This window comes from Trachypithecus francoisi, unplaced genomic scaffold (assembly GCF_009764315.1).
Source record: "Trachypithecus francoisi isolate TF-2019V2 unplaced genomic scaffold, Tfra_2.0 Lachesis_group4, whole genome shotgun sequence".
NCBI classification, from domain to species: domain Eukaryota; kingdom Metazoa; phylum Chordata; class Mammalia; order Primates; family Cercopithecidae; genus Trachypithecus; species Trachypithecus francoisi.
The window spans coordinates 69,613,978-69,636,680 of NW_022681469.1; the positions used below are offsets into that span (position 1 = coordinate 69,613,978).

Consider the following 22,703-nt stretch of genomic DNA (forward strand, 5'->3'; position numbering starts at 1 on the left):
TCTCAGCTCTCTGCTGGGCTCAAAAAAAGTTATGATTCCACCAATTATCTGGATTTTTCTTGTTGCAAGGGAAGAAGACACTATTTTAATAGTTTCCTACATACTATGCAGAACTAGAGGTGACCTAATAAACATTTGTCTGTATTTTTAATTGTTGTAAATATTGTTCACAACAGGTACATAATATTCCACTGCAAATATCTACCATAATTTACTTGACTATTGCACTGTTGTTAAATCTTTTTTTCCAGTTTTTTACCATTAAGAAAGCAATTGCAGTAAGCATATTTATGTATATAGCTTATTGTGTATTCAGTATTATTTCCTTAGGACATGTCCATAAATACAAAATACTTGGTTAAGAAAGAATAGGGTCAGACTCCAGCTGATGGGTTTGAATCAAGTTCTACCATTGATTGATTGTATTCTTCAGGTAGTTGAGTAATCCTCCAAACATTTTTTTGTAAAATATTTTCATTTTGCAAAATAATAATAGTAGCATCTGTCTCTTAAAGTTGCTGTGAGAAGTAAGTGAAGTAGCACAAATGCAGTGCCTGGGAGTGGATCATTATAAGGTAAGCATGCAATGGTTGTTATTATAAGATAATCTTTTTATAGATTTTTACAAACAACTTTTTATAATTATTGAGCATTTCACACCATCCTAAAATGTATAACAGAAGCCTGCCTTTAGAAATCTTTGACATTTATTTTCATCCAGAAAATGTAAGTTCTCTTATGTACACTGTTTTATTATCACATATGTTGTATGATACAGTCAAAACACCAGGGCTATGTATGAAGGCGAATATACTTGGGCTCAAATCCTGGTTTCGTATTTAATCATTTACAAACTTGAAAATTATTTTTAACTTCTCGATTTTCAGGTCGCACATGATATTAATAATCACTCCTAGTCAGTAAAAGGATTAGATATAATATAGGTAAATTACTTAGACATATTACATACTCAAAATAGGTTTCTCATCCTAAGTGCACATTAGAATTACCTAGAGATCTGATGTCCAGCTGCATCCCAAGCTATTCCTATCTAAATTTGGAGGCTGGCCCCAAGTCAGTATGTTGTTACAGCTCCCTAGGTGAGGCAAATAGTCAGGTTGTCAAACCACTGCCTCCTTATCATGTTATGGGTTAATAACAACCAAAATGTATAAATGACTTTATAATTTACAAATCACTTCCATAAACATAATTGGATTTGATTACTACAAAATATTTGAAGCATTATTTTTATTGAAAATGCTTATATTTTTACAAAAGTACATGGATTATGAGCTATGATAATGAGTCATGTTGGCACAATTCCCTTTGCTCTACCTCAAATTCAAGGTATTTCACGTTAGCCCATACAATTGTCACCAGATCTGTTTACAAATCTCTTGTCACATTTATATCATATATCATAACACCTCAAGCACAAAATATTTTTTATGTAAAAAGCCAACCAAATCCTTCACAAAATCTCTGCAAATAAGGGTCAGGACTTTCTTCTGCCTCTTACTCAGTGACCTGATCATAGATACACAGACAGATGGATAAATAGATAAATGGAATACTAACAAGTTGCAAATAACTTCGCCTTATCTGTAGTCTGTCACCCCCCGCCCTTTCTTTGCTATGAACACCAAGAACCTAGGTCTATAGGCATTAAAAACACTGTAGAAACTTGCAAAGAGTAAAATAATTAGTTGGGATTTCAGAAACATTGATTTTCATACAGAATCCAAGAGAAAGGGCCTACTGATGAATGAAGTGGTTTTCTAGATTATTGTAAAACAAGGATTTTGTGAAACAGCAGCATATGTTACTCCCTTCCACCACTAAAAAAGCTATAATATGCTTTTTCTGTCCCTCCATGTATGACTACTTGATTTAGATGATGCATATTGTCCTGTAAGTTTTTACAGCTCAGTTCTTAATGGATTTTGTATTAGAACCTTATAATTTAAGAAATTTAAAAAGGTATTTTCTTGGACTATTGAAAAAGTACCTGTTTGGGGCTATTTCAAAGATATATGGAGTCCCAAGATATGAATACTTGTTAAAATAAGAGTATTGGTGACATAATGGTATAGCTTGAAAAGCAAACAATATATCTTTAAAATAAATTATACAGGTTTAATAGAAAATGATACCTCAATATCACTGGCCAATGTGATGTAAAAAGTCTAGCTGCATTTATCCAATAGATGTGACTATTTTGATTGGCCTCTAAAATTCCTACTCTTGCTTCTAAGTATCCTTGTAGCCTATTTTTAGATATTACAATATTATGAAACATTCCAAAAGATGCATACAAAATAAAACTCTGCTGCTGACTCAGCTTCTGTTGTATCTTAACCCAATAATGATATATTGAGAATTAAGACTCTGTATACTATAGTATATATTTTAATCATACTTTTATAAACCTGAATAAAATATAATTAAAATGTACTTACTCTAGAGCTACAATATGAGAGTCTATTATTTTAATGCACACATTATAGAAAATGTAATTGACTTCCTAACAAAACCAGAAGCTCTTCCTCATAACCAGGAAAACTAATCTCTATGCTGGGTAGATTTATTAGGAGTTATTGTTATCTTAAGCTAAAAAGTTAAAACAAGTAAATATTTTATAAGGTGTCATTATTAACAAATGTACATTGATTCCCTCCTCTCCCCAGATTTTTTTCCACTCTATTGTTCACTTAAGGAAAAAGCAGGTTGATTTACTTATTTCAGTATTTTCTTCTCACTCAATTTGGGTCTGGAAAGTACCTTGTGAGTATGATCTCTAATGTTTCTTGCTGATGTGTAGCAGGATTATTCCTGTAGACTTATGAAAACAGAATCCCAACACAGAGTACAAGATGGTGCTCCATGACATGCCATTTCCAAAGACATAGCACAATGCTTCTTGTTATTGTAACCAAATTCTCATTGATTAAAACAAAAACTCAGGCTGCATAAGACAGCAGCTGCAAGTAGTTATCTAAGCTGTATTTACATAAGGCAATTTTTATACAGTAGTGCTAGCAAAAAAAAAGATCATTTATTTATCTGTCTTTTTCAATCTATCATTATAAATCCAGAGAAAGATTAATAGTTCTTCAGAAAAAGTATTTTTAATAAGTCAGACATTCTTGGTTAAAACAAAAATTTTGATGAAATGTTTAGTATGGCTCAATAAAAATAAACGCTAAAGTATATATGGAATTGGGGGGTTTTATTCAAAAAATTTGTGACGAAGTTTGATGAAGAAAATCTGATTAACTATTTTCTATTTGGGAATAAAGAGATGGCTAATTACCTCCTCAAAATAGGCTAAAAATGGGATTAGGTTGTTTAAGAGAGATAATAGGTTTTCGATAAGAAATATAATTTTTTTTTTTTTTTTTTTTTTTTTATTTTTTATTATATTTTAAGTTCTAGGGTACATGTGCATAACGTTTATATCATGTATAACTCCCCAGTGCAATCCCTCCCTCCTCCCCCCTCCCCATGATAGGCCCCAGTGTGTGATGTTCCCCTTCCCGAGTCCAAGTGATCTCATTGTTCAGTTCCCACCTATGAGTGAGAACATGCGGTGTTTGGTTTTCTCTTCTTGTGATAGTTTGCTAGAATGATGGTTTCCAGCTGCATCCATGTCCCTACAAAGGACGCAAACTCATCCTTTTTGATGGCTGCATAGTATTCCATGGTGTATATGTGCCACATTTTCTGAATACAGTCTGTCACAGATGGACATTTGGGTTGATTCCAAGTCTTTGCTATTGTGAATAGTGCCGCAATAAACATACGTGTGCATGTGTCTTTGTAGTAGAGTAATTTATAATCCTTTGGGTATATACCCAGTAGTGGGATGGCTGGGTCATATGGTACATCTAGTTCTAGATCCTTGAGGAATTGCCATACTGTTTTCCATAATGGTTGAACTAGTTTACAATCCCACCAACAGTGTAAAAGTGTTCCTATTTCTCCACATCCTCTCCAACATCTATTGTTTCCTGACTTCTTAATGATTGCCATTCTAACTGGTGTGAGATGGTATCTCATTGTGGTTTTGATTTGCATTTCTCTGATGGCGAGTGATGACGAGCATTTTTTCATGTGTCTGTTGGCGGTATGGATGTCTTCTTTTGAGAAATGTCTGTTCATATCCTTTCCCCACTTTTTGATGGGGTTGTTTGTTTTTTTCTTGTATATTTGTTTGAGTTCTTTGTAGATTCTGGATATTAGCCCTTTGTCAGATGAGTAGATTGCAAAAATTTTCTCCCATTCTGTAGGTTGCCTGTTCACTCTGATGGTAGTTTTTTGCTGTGTGCAAAAGCTCTTTAGTTTAATGAGATCCCATTTGTCAATTTTTGCTTTTGCTGCCGTTGCTTTTGGTGTTTTAGACATGAAGTCCTTGCCCATGCCTATGTCCTGAATGGTACTACCTAGATTTTCTTCTAGGGTTTTTATGGTATTAGGTCTAACATTTAAGTCTCTAATCCATCTTGAATTAATTTTCGTATAAGGGGTAAGGAAAGGATCCAGTTTCAGCTTTCTACTTATGGCTAGCCTCTCGCTCTGTCACCCAGGCTGGGGTGCTGTGGCCGGATCTCAGCTCACTGCAAGCTCCGCCTCCCGGGTTCATGCCATTCTCCTGCCTCAGCCTCCCTGGTAGCTGGGACTACAGGCGCCGCCACCTCGCCCGGCTAGTTTTTTTTGTAGTTTTTTTTTTTTTTTAGTAGAGACGGGGTTTCACCGTGTTAGCCAGGATGGTCTCGATCTCCTGACTTCGTGATCCGCCCGTCTCGGCCTCCCAAAGTGCTGGGATTACAGGCTTGAGCCACCGCGCCCGGCCAGAAATATAATTTCTATGGCTGTAAATATTTTAGCTGCATAAGTGTGGTAATCCAATAGACAAGCTGTCTGTATTTTTAAAATATAAACAGGGTAATTTACTTTTGACACTATCTAGTCAGTATGAAGCCAAAATGTTGCTCATCAGAAGTTTTCAGGGGTAATTGACTTCAAACTTTTATTTTTCTTTTTAATACCTGACAATTTACAATATGAGCTTTTCCTTGGAAACCTCATTTTTTCTCTGGACTGTCTACCTGGAGGAACATGGAGTGGCTAACTCACAGTTTGCTTTCAGTAAATTTCGTGATCTGGTTGTTATTCGAAAAGCAATGTAATGCTTGTGTGATTTAATCAGGTAAAATAACAATGTGTGCTAACCGGTCACTTTGTGCTTAGAATACTAGCACAGACTTCCACATGGATATTACAATCCCAGTGACTACTTGCCATATTCGGAGAGTCTGGTCATCTATGAAAGCTAACAGTGAACAAGGGAATGGCTAAGATTTCAGCGGTGAGTTTGTAATTCCCAAGGACTCCATAGGACACTTTCTCTACTCTCCAGAGTTTTATAGATGAAGGCAGAGTATTATTTGTAAAAACTCTGTTTGTCCTCAGTCAAGGTCATGAGAATTTCAGAAATAAATTCACAAAATGGATGCACTGCACTCAACATCTTCATGTGTTAAAGATACAAATATAATTATTTACCTGGCAAAAATAGCAACTGATCATAGATAGAGCAGAAGTACTTTCAAGGAGATTAAATTGTTGCTTTGCACAAGTAAGCAGTGCTACCCACTGAGTGAGGATGCTTTATAGTATCTCATATTTTCAAAACAAACTGTTTGGTAAATTTAAATGAAAAGTTTAGTGGGTTCAACAGTGAGTGACCTGCTAATGAGTTGTTAAACCAAAGAAATAAGGAAAGTAAGTAAGAAAAAAAGGATAGCTTATTTAAGCAAAAATCGCAAGTCTAATAAAACACAGCAGCTACATAGCAGTTTATTCTAATACAAAGCTATGCTTCTATTTATAAAAAGGGGGAAAATCTGCACAGTACCTGCAATAAATGTCTTCCATGTCTGCTGGGATAGAATGTTGCAGTAGTTTTGCTATAGCTTCAAATTCAAAATGCATAAGATTAAGTTTTTAAATCATTGTTTTAATAGAATTTTAGCAAAAAACAAATTGAAAATATTCAGTTGCAATGACTGGAATTGCCATCATGAACCCAAATTTGAACACCTTAGGCCAATATTAGCATAGCCTCACATTATAATATTTTGATTATAGTACCTTTATTTTACAAAAAAATAGGGGGCTTTCTGTTGTGAATTGTATTGTTCAAATCAAAAGGTAGAAGAGTACCCACTGTGTGTCATGGTACATTCTATATTTTAACTCTTTTAAACACTACGGTGATTTTGGAAAGTTAACATCCCCAGTGGATGAAAACAGATTCAGAGAAACTGTCTGACTTTGCCTCCAAGTACAAGAGGTGCGTTTGTTGTATAAACTTATTTTTCCTAAGTTTACTGTATTACTATGAATGGTACTGCTATCTCGCCGATCACCAAACATAAATATATGAACTCATGAAAAGTGCTTAGTGCAACCCCCAGAAAAAGTGAGTTTCTAAAATTTTTTATGATGATAATCATCATCATATTAGGATTCTCTTTTGCATCCAAGTAGTGCTACACTTCCCTCCATAATTTCTACCTGCTATCTCTCTTAGCAGTTCCTTTTTACAGTTCTTGCTATGTCTTAACTCAAGCTTCTGTTGCCTCCTGACTTGATTTTCATAATAAAGTACAAAGTGATTTCTCGTCTCTCATTTTGCCTCTTTTCTCCAATCCATGTGCATCTTTAACATTAGTGTCACCACGATTTTTCTAAAATGAGATCTATGTTAGATTATTGTTTCAGGTCCCTCAATGATTTCTAACAGGAAAGCACGGACCCTTTCGTGGTATAAATGGTCTTATGTCATGTGCCCTCCCTTTTCCTATTAAATGTTAATCTTAGCACTCTCATTTCTCAACAGGAGAGCTACAACTTTCACGTGCTATGAATGGTTCTATGCAGTTTACCAATCTGTCTTATGTTTACCTGCTAAACATCATCACTCACCACTCATATTCAATCATATTCTAGACCCTAAAGGTCCAACTTTGAGTTGCGCAAATCTTCCATAAGTTTTCATGGTTGCACATCTCACATGGTAGTTACACTTTAAGTTTCCATATGCACTATACTTGCATGCCTTTTTTTTTTCCTGCTGTTCTCTTGTAGAAGTAACTAATTTATTATCTGTGTCCCCTCTAAATTCCCAGTTTACCTGTGTTAGAAACTGTGCTATTCTATCTTATACACACACACACACACACACACACACATACGTTTGTTTACAGGCATTTTTGATAGCAAGCTTTGTTTCAGCAGAACCTAGCATGTACTAAAGCACTTGGCATATTACCTGGATTATATTCCAATCTCCATGACAATAATTGGAAACATTTCAGGATTACTCAGTAGTACTAGGACCTCATAAATATAAGCAAATTTGTTAAGACAAGGTATTTTCTGTCATTTAAGAAGTCCAGAATTGTCCAAAATGTTGTCAATTTGCAGAGTAATTTAATTCTGATCATTCTTTTTGTTACTAGACTTGTGAATTATTCAAGATTTGTGTTTCCTTCTTTATGCTGGCTTCCAGAATGTATACGTCCAATATTTATATGTAAAATAAATAAGATATGTATTTTGTTTCATAAATTCACTATCCTTATTTTACATTTCCTATTTTACTTCATACTAATTTTGTTACCATATTTTACTTTTTGCCCAGCGTTAGCTTGGAAAATGGAACATGAGGAAAAGCTTATATGCAAAAGGTTTATCAAGAGGTAAAATTCCAGGCCAGAAGAGTTAGTAAGGAAAAGGAAGGGAGGCAAGAAGGCAAAATAGGTACTAGGGAGTGTGATACAAACCTGGCCATGGAGTTAGAAGAAAACACAGTTGTGTGTATATGCTGGATTATGTTGCCTTTTGATTTGTGTATGTTGAACCAGCCTTGCATCCCAGGGATGAAGCCCCCTTGATCATGGTGGATAAGCTTTTGATGTGCTGCTGGATTCGGTTTGCCAGTATTTTATTGAGGATTTTTGCATCGATGTTCATCAGGGATATTGGTCTAAAATTCTATTTTTTTGTTGTCTCTGCCAGGCTTTGGTATCAGGAAGATGCTGGCCTCATCAAATGAGTTAGGGAGGATTCCCTCTTTTTCTATTGATTGGAATAGTTTCAGAAGGAATGGTACCAGCTCCTCCTTGTACCTCTGGTAGAATTCGGCTGTGAATCCGTCTGGTCCTGGACTTTTTTTGGTAGGTAGGCTATTAACTATTGACTCAATTTCAGAACCTGCTATTGGTCTATTCAGGGATTCAAGTTCTTCCTGGCTTAGGCTTGGGAGAGTGTAAGTGTCCAGGAAATTATCCATTTCTTATAGGTTTTCTAGTTTATTTGCATAGAGGTGTTTATAGTATTCTCTGATGGTAGTTTGTATTTCTGTGGGGTCAGTGGTGATATCCCCTTTATCATTTTTTTATTGCATCTATTTGATTCTTCTCTCTTTTCCTCTTTATTAGTCTTGCCAGCGGTCTATCAATTTTGCTAAGAACCAAAGACAAAAACCACCTGATTACCTCAATAGATGCAGAAAAGGCCTTTGACAAAATTCAACAGCCCTTCATGCTAAAAACTCTCAATAAATTTGGTATTGATGGAATGTTTCTCAAAATAATAAGAGCTATTTATGACAAACCCACAGCCAATATCATACCGAATGGGCAAAAAGTGGAAGCATTCCCTTTGAAAACTGGCACAAGACAGACAGGGATGCCCTCTCTCACCACTCCTATTCAACATAGTGTTGGAAGTTCTGGCTAGGGCAATCAGACAAGAGAAAGAAATCAAGGGTATTCAGTTAGGAAAAGAAGAAGTCAAATTGTCCCTGTTTGCAGATGACATGATTGTATATTTAGAAAACCCCATCGTCTCACCCCAAAATCTCCTTCAGCTGATAAGCAACTTCAGCAAAGTCTCAGGATACAAAATCAATGTGCAAAAATCATAAACATTCCTATACACCAAAAACAGACACACAGAGAGTCAAATCATGAGTGAACTCCCTTTCACAATTGCTACAAAGAGAATAAAATACCTAGGAATCCAACTTACAAGGGATGTGAAGGACCTCTTCAAGGAGAACTACAAACCACTGCTCAGTGAAATAAAAGGGGACACAAACAAATGGAAGAACATACAATGCTCATGGATAGGAAGAATCAATATCGTGAAAATGGCCATACTGCCCAAGATAATTTATAGATTCAATGCCATCCCCATCAAGCTACCAAAGACTTTCTTCACAGAATTGGAAAAAACTGCTTTAAAGTTCATATGGAACCAAAAAAGACCCCGCATTACCAAGACAATCCTAAGCCAAAAGAATAAAGCTGGAGGCATCACGCTACCTGACTTCAAACTATACTACAAGGCTACAGTAACCAAAACAGCATGGTACTGCTACCAAAACAGAGACTTAGCCCAGTGGAACAGAACAGAGCCCTCAGAAATAATACCACACATCTACAGAATGGAACAGAACAGAGCCCTCAGAAATAATACCACACATCTACAGCCATCTGATCTTTGAAAAACCTGACAAAAACAAGAAATGGGGAAAGGATTCCCTATTTAATAAATGGTGCTGGGAAAATTGGCTAGCCATAAGTAGAACGCTGAAACTGGATCCTTTCCTTACTCCTTATACGAAAATAATTAATTCAAGATGGATTAGAGATTTAAATGTTAGACCTAATACCATAAAAATCCTAGAAGAAAACGTAGGTAATACCATTCAGGACATAGACATGTGCAAGGACTTCATGTCTAAGACACCAAAAGCAATGGCAACAAAAGCCAAAATTGACAAATGGGATCTAATTAAACTAAAGAGCTTCTGCACAGCAAAAGAAACTGCCATCAGAGTGAATAGGCAACCTACAGAATGGGAGACATTTTTTGCAATCTACTTATCTGACAAAGGGCTAATATCCAGAACCTACAAAGAACTTAAACAAATTTACAAGAAAAAAACAAACAATCCCATCAAAAAGTGGGGAAAGGATATGAACAGACATTCCTCAAAAGAAGACATTCATACAGCCAACAGACACATGAAAAAAATGCTCATCATCACTGGCCATCAGAGAAATGCGAATCAAAACCACAATGAGATACCATCTCATACCAGTTAGAATGGCAATCATTAAAAAGACAGGAAACAACAGGTGCTGGAGAGGATGTGGAGAAATAGGAACACTTTTACACTGTTGGTGGGATTGTAAACTAGTTCAACCATTGTGGAGGACAGTGTGGCGATTCCTCAAGGATCTAGAACTAGACATACCATATGACCCAGCCATCCCATTGCTGGGTATATACCCAAAGGATTATAAATCATGCTGCTATAAAGACACATGCACACGTATGTTTATTGTGGCACTATTCACAATAGCAAAGACTTGGAATCAACCCAAATGTCCATCTGTGACAGACTGGATTAAGAAAATGTGGCACATATACACCATGGAACACTATGCAGCCATAAAAAAGGATGAGTTCGTGCCCTTTGTAGGGACATGGATGCAGTTGGAAACCATCATTTTCAGCAAACTATCACAAGAAAAGAAAACCAAACACCGCATGTTCTCACTCATAGGTGGGAATTGAAGAACGATATCACTTGGACACAGGAAGGGGAACATCACACACTGGGGCCTATTGTGGGGAGGGGTGGGGGGGAGGGGTGGCATTGGGAGTTATACCTGATGTAAATGAGTTGGTGAGTGCTGACGAGTTGATGGGTGCAGCACACCAACATGGCACATGTATACATATGTAACAAACCTGTACGTTGTGCACATGTACCCTAGAACTTAAAGTATAATAATAATAATAAAAATACACTGCTAGCTGTTTGCCATAAGAAATGTCTTTCAGAAAAGACATGTAGAATCATGTTGCTTCAGTATAGTCCATCAGGAGGAAGACGGAAAAGACATTCACTTTCCAGATTCTTAAAGTCTCCAGTCCCTCGTTTTTATTCTCCCCATGGGCGTTAAATTTCTTGCTTTCCTGGATTGTCTTCCTTTCCCTGTCCAGGCAATTGCTGGAAAAGCTGGGTGTCACTCCCTGAGGCTGGATGTCTTCCTCTAAGTCAGAAATCTTTGGACAGGAACAGAACTTTTGTGTGTCCCTCTGGGTGAGGCTTTAGTGCTAGAGTTGCAGTGGCCCACTATGGTGACATCAAGAGGGACTCTGGTACATTCCACTTCTTACCTCCAAACAAACAAGCTGTAGTAGTAAATAGTGTCAGAAGGGAAAATAAGGGCAGTGGTATGCCATATTCTCCAATAAGCAAAAGGCAGAGGCTTAAAGAGGCAGATAGTTAAACTGAGGCTGGTACAGTTTATCCCTTATGCCTTTCTGCTTGCATCCTTTTATGATATCTGGATCTTATGTAAGAACAGGATGGTATCATATCTTCCATAAAAGGGAATATGCAGGTTCAACCGCTTTAAAAATCTTAACAAACTTTAACAAACTGAAACTGTAGTGTGCAATGCAGCAGCTAGCCCCAAGATCTAGTACCATGGAGTCAAGATTTCCTTCATCCTGAGCCATCATCTTCTCTCATGTGGTTTGCTTGCTTTCTGGAGTGGAGTGACCTAGATATTAAATTCAAACTCAGAGAAGTGTGATTTTTTGTTGTGCCAATATCTATTCACAATTTTCATTGGCCATGGAAATGCCAAAAGACAGTCTAGTGAGTCACTTAGTTTCCAGGTCTACTCTTATGTTCCCCCATGGTGCAGTTGTAACTGTAGGTATCCCTGGTCACAGTCAGTTTCCCCACTCAGTAAAATAAGTTTGCTCTTGGGATGCTAGTCTCCTGGCCCACTTTCCTTTAATATATCAGATTTCTTTTTTCAGATGCCTGACCAAATAGCCAAGATAATATTTTCCAGGAATAAGTCCATATCTTTATGTATGACTGTTTCTCTTTTCATATAAAGTGGATGTTAAAGTGCACCACTCATAGATCTAGTCACTGGAAGGATTTTTCTTTATCCTTATTTTTATAAATTCACCCTTTAGCGGAACTATAATGAGTAACAGATTAACTCCAGTTAGTATCATCATATCATGATTACATTTCTGTAAACCAGGCCTGAGCATTTTTCTTCATCTAATTAGGTTGTAGGGAAACCCCCATGAAACTACAGGTATGAAGCAAGATAGACGCATCAGGACAAAAGAGGTAGGTGTCAAAAGGAGTGTAGAACACCTGTTCATAACTTACAAATTAGCAAGTCTGTTACCCACAAGATGACAGCTTTAGTTGCATAATTATTTGATGTTCCATAGTCAGGTACATAGTTTCATCTAAGGCATAGTAGCTGCAGATTAATATATTCATTTAACGAACATTTCAGCTAAACATACACTGCTAAGTAACTCATAAAGACTATGTTTCAGGTCAGATATAAAAATTGCATTGGGAGTTATACCTGATGTAAATGACGAGTTGATGGGTGCAGCACACCAACATGGCACAAGTATACATATGTAACAAACCTGCACGTTATGCACATGTATCCTAGAACTTAAAGTATAATTTAAAAAAATGCATTGTACTGAATATAAAAGAAAATATATCAGTAGTTGTGGAACACATCTCAAGTAGTGTTGAGTGAAAAATTTACAGCATTAAATGAATGAATTAAAGGAAATATTCTAAGTTCCTACCTCAAGTATCTAGAAAGAGAAAAATAAATCCAAACCAAGTAGAATTGGAGAAATAATAAAGATATGAGCATAAATAAATGAAATAGAAAACAGAAAAACAATAGAGAAAACCAATACAACAAAGATCTGGTTCTTTGCAAAACATCAATAAAACTGACAAATATGTAGCACAACAGAGAGAGAAAAAGAGAGACATGGAAAACAAAGTACCAATATCATGAATGAAACAGGAATATCACTATAATTCCTGCAGACATCAAGAAGATATGAAAAACTCTATGCACATAAATGGGACAAAATAGATGAAATAGGCCCTTTCTTGAAATACACAAACTACTATAACTATTAGCACATACAATTTAGCAATATAAAAATGTTATACACCATAGCCAAGTGAAGTTCATTCCAGGGATGCAAAACAAGGTCAATATTTGACAGTATAGTCTACCACATTAATTAGCTAATTTAAAAAAATCGTATCAATTGATGTAGAAAAATACTCAGTTTGATAAGCAGCATCTACAGAAATCCTACATCTAGCATTCTCCTTCAATGGTGAAAGTTTGAAACATTTCCTCCTAAGATCTGTAACAAGGCAAGTATACATGCTCTCACAATTTTTATTTAATAAACATTAGAAATTGTAGCTAGTGGATTAAGGCAAGAAAATAAAAATTAAGGGCATGCAGATCAGAAAGGAAAAATGAAAGTTTTTATTTGCAGATGACATGACTGTCAATGTAAACATTTAAATTCAATCTAATAAAATTCTAGAACTAATCAGTTTAGCAAGGTCATATGACACAAGATAAAATTCAAAAATCAATTATATTCCTATCTACTAGCAACAAACATGTGGATACCAAAATTGAAAGTACAATATATTTTATTAATTCCAAAAATCAAAATGACTTACAGGTATATTTAACAATCATTTATAGTAACTGTATCCTGAAAACTAAAAATCATTTATTAAAAACATCAAAAAAGATCTAAGTAAATGGAAAGATGTACCATATTTGTGGGCTAGAAGGCTAACATAGCAAGCATGAATTTGTGCCGAGTTAATATACAGGTATAACAAACTTCTTACCAAAATTCTATGTTTTTTGTACATATAGACAAGATCTATAGAATAGCTAAAACTATTTTGAAAAAGAAAAATGAAATGGAAGGAATCTGTTTCTCTGGTTTCAAGATTTAACATATAGGTATAGTAATCAATACTGTGTGACTGTGGTAGAAGAATAATCATATAGATCAACAGAACAGAATAGAGAACCAAGAAATAGACCCACACAAATATACCCAACTGATTTTTTACAAAGATGCAAAAGCAATTCAATAAGGAAAGAAAACTCTTTCAACAATAATAGTGAAGCAATTGGACACAAATCCATAGGCCAAAAAAATCAAATCTTACACTGTACATAAAAATTAACACATAAAGGCCGGGCGCGGTGGCTCAAGCCTGTAATCCCAGCACTTTGGGAGGCCGAGACGGGCGGATCACGAGGTCAGGAGATCGAGACCATCCTGGCTAACATGGTGAAACCCTGTCTCTACTAAAAAATACAAAAAAATTAGCCGGGCAAGGTGGCGGGCGCCTGTAGTCCCAGCTACTCGGGAGGCTGAGGCAGGAGAATGGCGTAAACCCGGGAGGCGGAGCTTGCAGTGAGCTGAGATCCGGCCACTGCACTCCAGCCTGGGCGGCAGAGCCAGACTCCGTCTCAAAAAAAAAAAAAAAAAAAAAAAAAATTAACACATAAGAGATCACAAACTTAAATGTAAAAAGAGAAATTATAAGACTCTTCGAAGGGTAGGATGAAGAACATCTCCACAATGTAGAGTTAGGCAAAGAACTCATATTTTAAGCCAAAAGTATGATAGTTACAGGAAAAACTGGTATGTTGGAATTCACTGAAATGAAAAGTTTTGGTCTGCAAAAAGCTGCCAAGAGGATGAAAAGACAAGCTATAGACTAGGCAAAAGTATTTGAAAACAATGTATCTAACAAAGAACAAGTATCTAGAATTTATAAAAACTCTCAAAACTGAACAACAAAGAAACAATCTGATTAGAAAATGAGTAATCACAGGCAGAGGCATTTCACCAAAAGGTATTTAGAAATGGAAAATAAGCACATGAAAAGCTATTCAACATCATTAGCCTTTAGGGAAATGCAAATGTAAACCACAGTAGATATCACTACACATCTACCAGAATGCCTAAGAGAAAAAAGTGACACCACCAAATGCTGGTTAGGACACAGAGAAACTAGATCACTCCTAAAGTACTTGTAAGAATATAAATGGTTCAATTACTCTAAGAAACATTTTGAAAATTTTTTGAGCAATTTTCCATAGGAAAAAACAACTTACATTCATACAAAAACATGTACATGAATGTTTATTAGTTTTATTCAAAATAGTTAAAAACTAGAAAGGACCCAGATGATCTTCAAAGAGTGAATTGTTAAGGAAACTTGGATATCCTTATCATGAAATACTGCTTAATCCCAAAAAAAAAAACTACTGATACACACAACAAGCTCAATGAATCTCCAGAGAATTACAGTGAGTCAAAAACAGTTAATCCCCAAAGGTTTCATACTAAATGATTACATTTAAAAACTGCTATGGGCTGAATATGTTTCTGCAAATTTTGTATGCTTAAGCCTTAATTCTAGTACCTCAGAATGTGATTATATTTGGATATAAGATCTTTAAAGAGGTAATAAGGTAATAAAAAGTCATTAAGGTGGGTCTTAATCTCATATGCCTGGTGTCTTTAAAATAATAGGTGATTAGGACACACACACAGAGTGGCAAGACTAGGCATCTAACAGTCAAAGAGAAGGCTTCAGGCAAAAAACAACCCTGCCAACACCTTGATCTTGGACTTCTAGCCTCTAGAACTATGAGGGCATAAATTTCTCTTGCTTAAGTCACCCAGTCTGTGGTACTTTGTTATGGCAGCCCTAGCCAATGAATACAATAACCTTCCTGAAATGAAAAAATTATAGAAATATGGAACATATTAGTGGTTGTCAGTGATTAAGAAATAGACTGAAAGGGGATTGGGTGTAATTGTAAAAAAGCAAAATGAGGGATCCTTGTGATGATGGAAATGTACTGTATCTTGACTGTTACAATATTAATATCCCAGTCGAGATATTGTACTATAATTTGCAAGATAGTACCATGGTGGGGGGGACTGTTTAAAGGGTACAAATGCTTGCTTTGTATTATTTCTTACCATTTCATGTGTCTACAATTATCCCAACATAGGAACAAGTTAAACTAAATATGAGATGTCAATATTCAAGCAAAAGGGATTTAATACAGACTGTACAGAAAAATTTGAAAAGCAAAATTGTAGAATCTGAAAGAACTGATTTAACTATTGATTTCTAGGCTATGTCCAATAAAGCTGCAAATCTGAGGTCAGAAAATTGCCACCCCCAATTACTCATCAGGCCCTGGATCAAACCAGTCACTATAGTTATCCCCAAATTTCCAGATCCCTACGTTTGTGCTAGCCAGCAACCATATCACCAAGAGAATGGGCTCTGTCACATTCGTGACCTTTTAATCTCACACCAGTATAACTAATTTATGAAAGTTAATTTATATACAATGGTCTAGATTAAGGAAATCTAGAAAGTTAGTTTTTAAATTTCCAACCTCTCCACCTAGAAGGCAGTTGGAATGCAAATTTTTAGAGGAAATACATATTACCAACTACACTAATACTTGTCTGTTAGGGTCATAGTAAGAATTAAATAAAATAATTTTTGTGAAAGTGTTTCCTTAACTGCTAGTCGAATGTTAGTTTCACTTCTAATCTTCATGTCTACATAGCTTGAAAAATTGCCTCTTCTCCTTTACTCTTAGATTTCATTAATGGGAAAGTGATGAAAGTGGGATGAGAAGCCCTTTGTCAAATCCATACATCTGTATTCAGTAAAATATAGACTTTCAGTCCTTGGCAGTTTTCCCTTCTCTTTCTATGCTATCAGTTGCATACCCACATTACAACTTGTAGCTCTTAAATTCATACTTTTCACTCTGATCTTAAGCTTTGAAATTTCATCTTATATATCAGGTATCTTCAACTAAGATGTTCTAAATGTACTTCATAATTAATTTTCTCCAAATTCAAGACATCTTAGGGAGGGGAATTAGGGATATATTGGTCAAAGGACACAAAATTTAAGTTCTTTAAAGTCCTTAAATTTAAGACAGGAGGAATAAATTCATGAAATCTATTGTACAATATGGTGACTATGGTTAATATCAATGTACTGTCTTAAAAATTGCTAAGAGAGTAGGTTTTAAGTGCTCTCAGCATAAAAAAAAGTTGTGAATAGTTCATATGTTAATTAGCTCAAAAAAACTCCCACAAATGCAAGACACCTTGAATTTGGGTTATATGTCCGGTTTCATTAAAAAATGATTCAAAGATTTGCAGCAATATAGACAGTAAAAGAGGCTAAAAATGAAAGTAAGGAGATTTCAAAAATAGATAATGAACTGAAGCAAGTTTATATGCCTCTCAAGATATCCCAGTTTTGCCTGTCTCCAAAATCTTGGACCAACCAAGTGACCTTGTGATTACTTTCTTCATTTTTTCTCCTAACACCTCTTTCTCAGTCTCTTCCAGGGTGAAGAATGGACTTTGCTGTGTTCTCTTTTGTACATGCCTCAGTGAGATGCACAAAGCACAACTTGGTCAGATTCACAGAGACTCTCGTCTCCTCTAACTCTTCCTGACTCAGGTGAAAACCACCTCATGCAATCTGGTTTACCCAAGTGAAGGCCTGGGTAACAGAACCTAGAAGCCTGGGAAAGATAGCACACTGTAGTGAACCAGAGATAGACAGAAAGCAATGAACATGTAATCCCTTTCATTTTCTCTGCCTGTGAAACTGTTCAGGATGGGGTGGGCTTACACATCCTGTCTGAAAAATGAGCCTTATGACCTCAAAACTGGCTGTGTTATATTTTTGAAGCTGTGGCCAGTTGGATAATGTATCAATTTGTATTTTCTCTTCTGCTCTGTCTTGCCTCACTTTTTCCCCTTTATTCTTGCAGCCCAACTACTGCATTTCCAAATAAAGTCACTCACAATGTTTAATCAGGCTGTAAATTTAAAGAAATCTGGACCAAGATAGTTTTCTCCAAGAGTATCCCACAAATGCAGATCTTCAGAGTGAGATTTTATTACTGGATTGCTCACCTGTCTTGTTGGTAAGTCAGATGACAACAACAAAGTGAAGATGATAGTAACTTGACATGCAGTGGTACCACAATCATTAAACATTGGCCTATGGTTAGTTGTGACCAAGGCTTAGGGAAATCAAATGGGTGCATCATTTGATCACTGTGGAGACAATGATACTTATGAGGATTGTAATTTCAGATGCCTATTTTAATGACATCGTAGGTCTTGCAAAATAAAATAATAGGATCAATGCAGCTGCATAAAAGATGCTGTGAAAGCCAGAGATTTTCTGCAGTTTAAAGGAGATTCTGATATGCTGCAGCCACATAGCAGACAGTGCTTAAACTTAACTCCAGATTATGATCATAACGGTGTCAGATCCCCAGTAGATATGCAATCAGAAGCATCTCTGATGTCAATGCCAGGATCATAATAGGAAAATTGATTAGAATGGAAATATTTGAGTAGAAGAGCCAAAGATTATGGAATCTCCAAGTTCCTCTTACCCCTCCTGGCTGACAGAGGCTGTTCCTTACCACTTATCAGAGCCTCCGTTTTGCCAGTAGACCAAAGACCTCATTTGAAGTAGGTATCAAATAAAATGTTGCTCTACTCCTGCACTCCACCACCACCTATTGTCTCCAGGCTAACCAGAATCAGGTTTTAGCACATCCCAAAGAGGCTGAAAAATTCTCTAAATATCAAATAAAGAGGAAACCTGGAAAATATGAACTAGCACACACAGATTGAAATGCATGGTTATGGATCCTGAAGGTGTTAGAACAAGAGACCAAAACATGGAAATTAAATACAAAAAAAATTCATCACATGAAGGTATTCGCCTATGATTTAGGATTGAAATGTTGGCAAAAATATCTAACTGGACATAATTTTCTGGAATCACTTTTTGAAGCCTGGGCATCACAATCTAGAGCAAATGATGTAGAGATGATATAAATTCTTTGACATTATTTTGAAGAAAGTCTCAGATTTCAGTAGTTGAGTAAATTCAGAATGAATCTACTCTGTGATATCTAAGAACAATCATTCTTTCTATTTGTAGGTCCAGGAGGTTCAGAAGATGCTTTTTAAAAAATTAAGGTGGTAGGGGATGCCTTGACGAGGAAAGTATCTGAACTTTGAGAATTTCAGTGATGACTGACCTCTGCAGTCCAGAGGCAGTAAAGGGACTGCCACGGAACTGGGGTATTTAATATCAATAGGGATGATGGGATGCCAGGAGAGCATAGCCCTAAGAGCAGAACATAGCTGTGAGAAGCAAGGAAGGCATAATTACTTCAGGCAATGTTTTTTCCTACAGGAGATAAGGTGATGCTTAATCAATCACAATGTTCCTAGGAGTTTGACAGATAGACATCTGGCAAGGATATCCTTCCATTTGTGTAACAAAATAGTCAAGGTCTGGCAAGAAGAAAGTTGACAGTCCTCCAGTGAAAAATTATAGGCTCCCACTCTTTTGAATACTTAAGTCAGTTTAGAGACCAAGGCCCAGTGATTGAAAGAAAGGCTACAACACTTGAGGGAGGACCCTACTGTGCCACCACAAATATTTATGAAAGAAATAGTTCTCCAGTTTCCCCAAAGTGAGTTACAGGCATTTCCCAGGGTTACAGCAAAGTGGGAAGAATAGATTACTGAAGTTTTTAAGGATTGCTAGAGACCATCATGAGCCAAGAAAGATAGAATGGAACCAAACAAATCTTCAAACAAAATCCAATCAATCTAACAGCAAACAAAAATCCCTCTCACAGTTCTCTTGCTAGAATGGAGTTTATGAATAACAGGTGACAAATGGAGTTTTTCCAGTCATTCTGACAGTTGGTCCAGTAGGTCCATGGAAAACCATGGTGTTATTCCTCTTGTCCTTGAATGCATAATTGGAATACATATACCACCATCTGGAAGGACTCTCGTATCTTGTATTGGTTAGCTGACTTGAATATGGTAGAAATAGTCAAATAAAAGATCCTAAAATGTCTCCCTATATATTCACTGGTCACAGAGAGTAAATTAGGAGCAATATTGCATACTTCGAGTACTTGCAGAAATTAGCATCACTATTGAAAGAATTGAAGGCAGCCTGGCACGATGTCTCATACTTGTAATCCTAGCAATTTGGAAGGCCAAGAGGGAAGGATTGCTTGAGAGTAGGAGTTCGAGACCAGCCTGGCCAACACAGTGAGACCTCATCTCTACAAAAATTTTTAAAAAACACCTGGCATGGTGTCATGTGCCTCTAGTCGCAGCTAACTGGGAGGTTGAGGTGGAAAGATCACTTGAACCTGGGAGTTGAGGCTGCAGTGAGCCATGATCTTGTTACTTCACTCCAACCTGGGTGATAGAATGAGACCCTGTCTCAAAACATGAAAAGCACTGAAGGATGCAAGGTAATTGGTCTCTACCATGCCTCTACTAAAATGTACAAAATGAAGTAATTTAATGAAGAATAATATTTCACCTGGATTGAAAAACCCAGAATAAAGACTGTCTTAAACTTAAGTAACAATGTAGATACAGAATGTTATTAATAAATACCACCAGGTGGATGTATACCAATGATGATCTCAATAAAAGAAATCATTGAACCAGAGATAAAGTAAATTTTCTGTGAAAACAAATAAAGTTTAGAACATACTCTGAGAATATAACATGACAATCATAAAAAAGAAAGAATAACCCTAAAAGACTGAGAGTCTCAAAGCAAGTAGAAGAACCCAAGTGTATAACCCCTTGTATTTTTGTATACATTAATGGGAGAAATTCCGCTATTTACCATAGTCCTAGATACTTTTTTGCCCTGGCCCTTATCTAAATTCTAAGACCTTGTCAATTCTTTTTCAAGTTATTTTCTCAAAAAGGAAAAGTTGAAGGCAGCCCTTAAAGAGGGAATCAAGAAAATAACAATTGATTCTGAAGTTGGGAAACTGAAGATGTATAGGCTCACAAATTCATTGGTCACGTATCAATTAATTATACTTCTTATTTAAAATAAGTTTTATACCTAATGTAGGACTAAGCACAAACTATATATGCAAATTATAAAACTCAGAGTACATGAAATATTAAAACTGCTGTAAATTTGCTAAGCATTACTAGTATCATCTTTGGAATAACTCTTTAGAAGAAAAAAGTGGCATTATTATATACAAAAAGTGGATGTTTTATGGCCATTATATATATTAAAATTTTTCTCAAATTATTTGTTTTTATAATGATCTATGTTAAGGCCTCACTAATTCATTGAAAAGTTCAAGTGAGATAACCTCAAAAGTGCTTTAAAATGAATTAAGAATAATGAAATTAATACAAATTATTTGCACGTAATAGATTTAGAAAAGCCACACTCATATAGTTTGTTTTCCATTATAAGTAAATACAGGCCATCAATTTTTTGACCAGTGAGCTACATTATACAGCAGTTCCAGGCTCATTTACCCTGGCACCCAACACAGTTCAAATTCCACTTTCCAAGGGAACATACTTCAGGTTTCACTCTCCAAGGGAAAACCAACACATTTGAATGTTAACTCCAATCAAGCTAAACCAGAAAATAAATTTGCTTTAGAAAATGCAGTGTTCTTCAAGTCAAACCTGTATGACACAGGAATATCCCTGATACTATAGATTATTTTGCCATCACTCTACTTAACTAGGAACAGGAAGAGAAGGTTGACTGAAATCACATTTTTACCTATAGAACAGTACAGCATTTTAAATCATATTTCTCAAGGGCCTTTGCAAAGTTATCTTTAGAAGTTGGCAGTCAAATTAACTTGAACTCAAATGTGAAATGTATTGAATAATTAAGTATCTAACTATCCATTGCTGATAAGAACATTAAGTTTGTATGTACACAAATAAGTGAAAAAATAGACCAGTAGTAGAAAAATAGCCAACTGTATCAGAGTTCACTTAGTGTAGCTCTACTCTTGCTGTGCTAGTTATATTTGTATGTTAACCTCTGGGGGATTACATCTCAGTAGAGATGTTAACCTCTACTAAAGAATGTTAAATGTATTGACTCCTTCATTCATTATTTTCTTTGTCTCCCCTCAGATGCAATTTATAAAATTGATCATTTCAAGATGGTGAAGTTGGTATTGAAATAGGAAATAATAGAAATCTGGTATTCACTGGATGCATGAAATCACCATAAAAATATGCTGAGAATACTATAAAATATTATGGTCAGAGAGACTGTAGCCAAAGAGACGTCAAAAGCAACAGCATCTAATGCAATTAGTATAAAGTGGTACTGAAATCTATCAATAAAAATTAATGTGTCATCTGTGTAATAAGCAAAGAGGTAGACATTAGCCACCTACTACACTTACAAATTAATTTTGCAAACTGAAGCAAAACCAACAATTTTTACTGGGAAATTTCTTTGTTACTAACAATATGCCACTAGTTCAAGAGTTGCTATATCATGCAAAAAATCCCTATAACTAATCCATCTCTTATTCAACTCTAGCCTGAAAAGGGATGAATGTGTTATGAGCTTCAAAACCCTTCTCTAAGAACTGGAAGCTCCCAAGAAATTATACAGTCTCATTTGGAACAAAATGAAAACCCAATCCACCTAAGAAAGAGTTTCTCAGACATTTCACCTTTGTGTCTGCAGGAAATTAAAAAAAAAAAAAAATTGAAACAGTATTTTTACTCTGTAATTGGTCCAACCTTAATGGAAGGTATTCACTAACTGAGCAGAACACCAA

The 22,703-nt window shown here is 35.8% G+C and overlaps 1 long non-coding RNA gene across 1 annotated transcript; it reads left to right on the plus strand.

Moving 5' to 3' along the window:
* Positions 1 to 509: 509 nt before the first annotated feature.
* LOC117073112 lies at positions 510 to 22,438 on the plus strand. The gene is made up of 7 exons (XR_004433112.1): positions 510 to 575; positions 2,691 to 2,787; positions 5,254 to 5,371; positions 12,187 to 12,250; positions 17,394 to 17,518; positions 17,835 to 17,990; positions 22,042 to 22,438. It is a non-coding gene; the product is annotated as an uncharacterized LOC117073112 (long non-coding RNA).
* Positions 22,439 to 22,703: the final 265 nt, after the last annotated feature.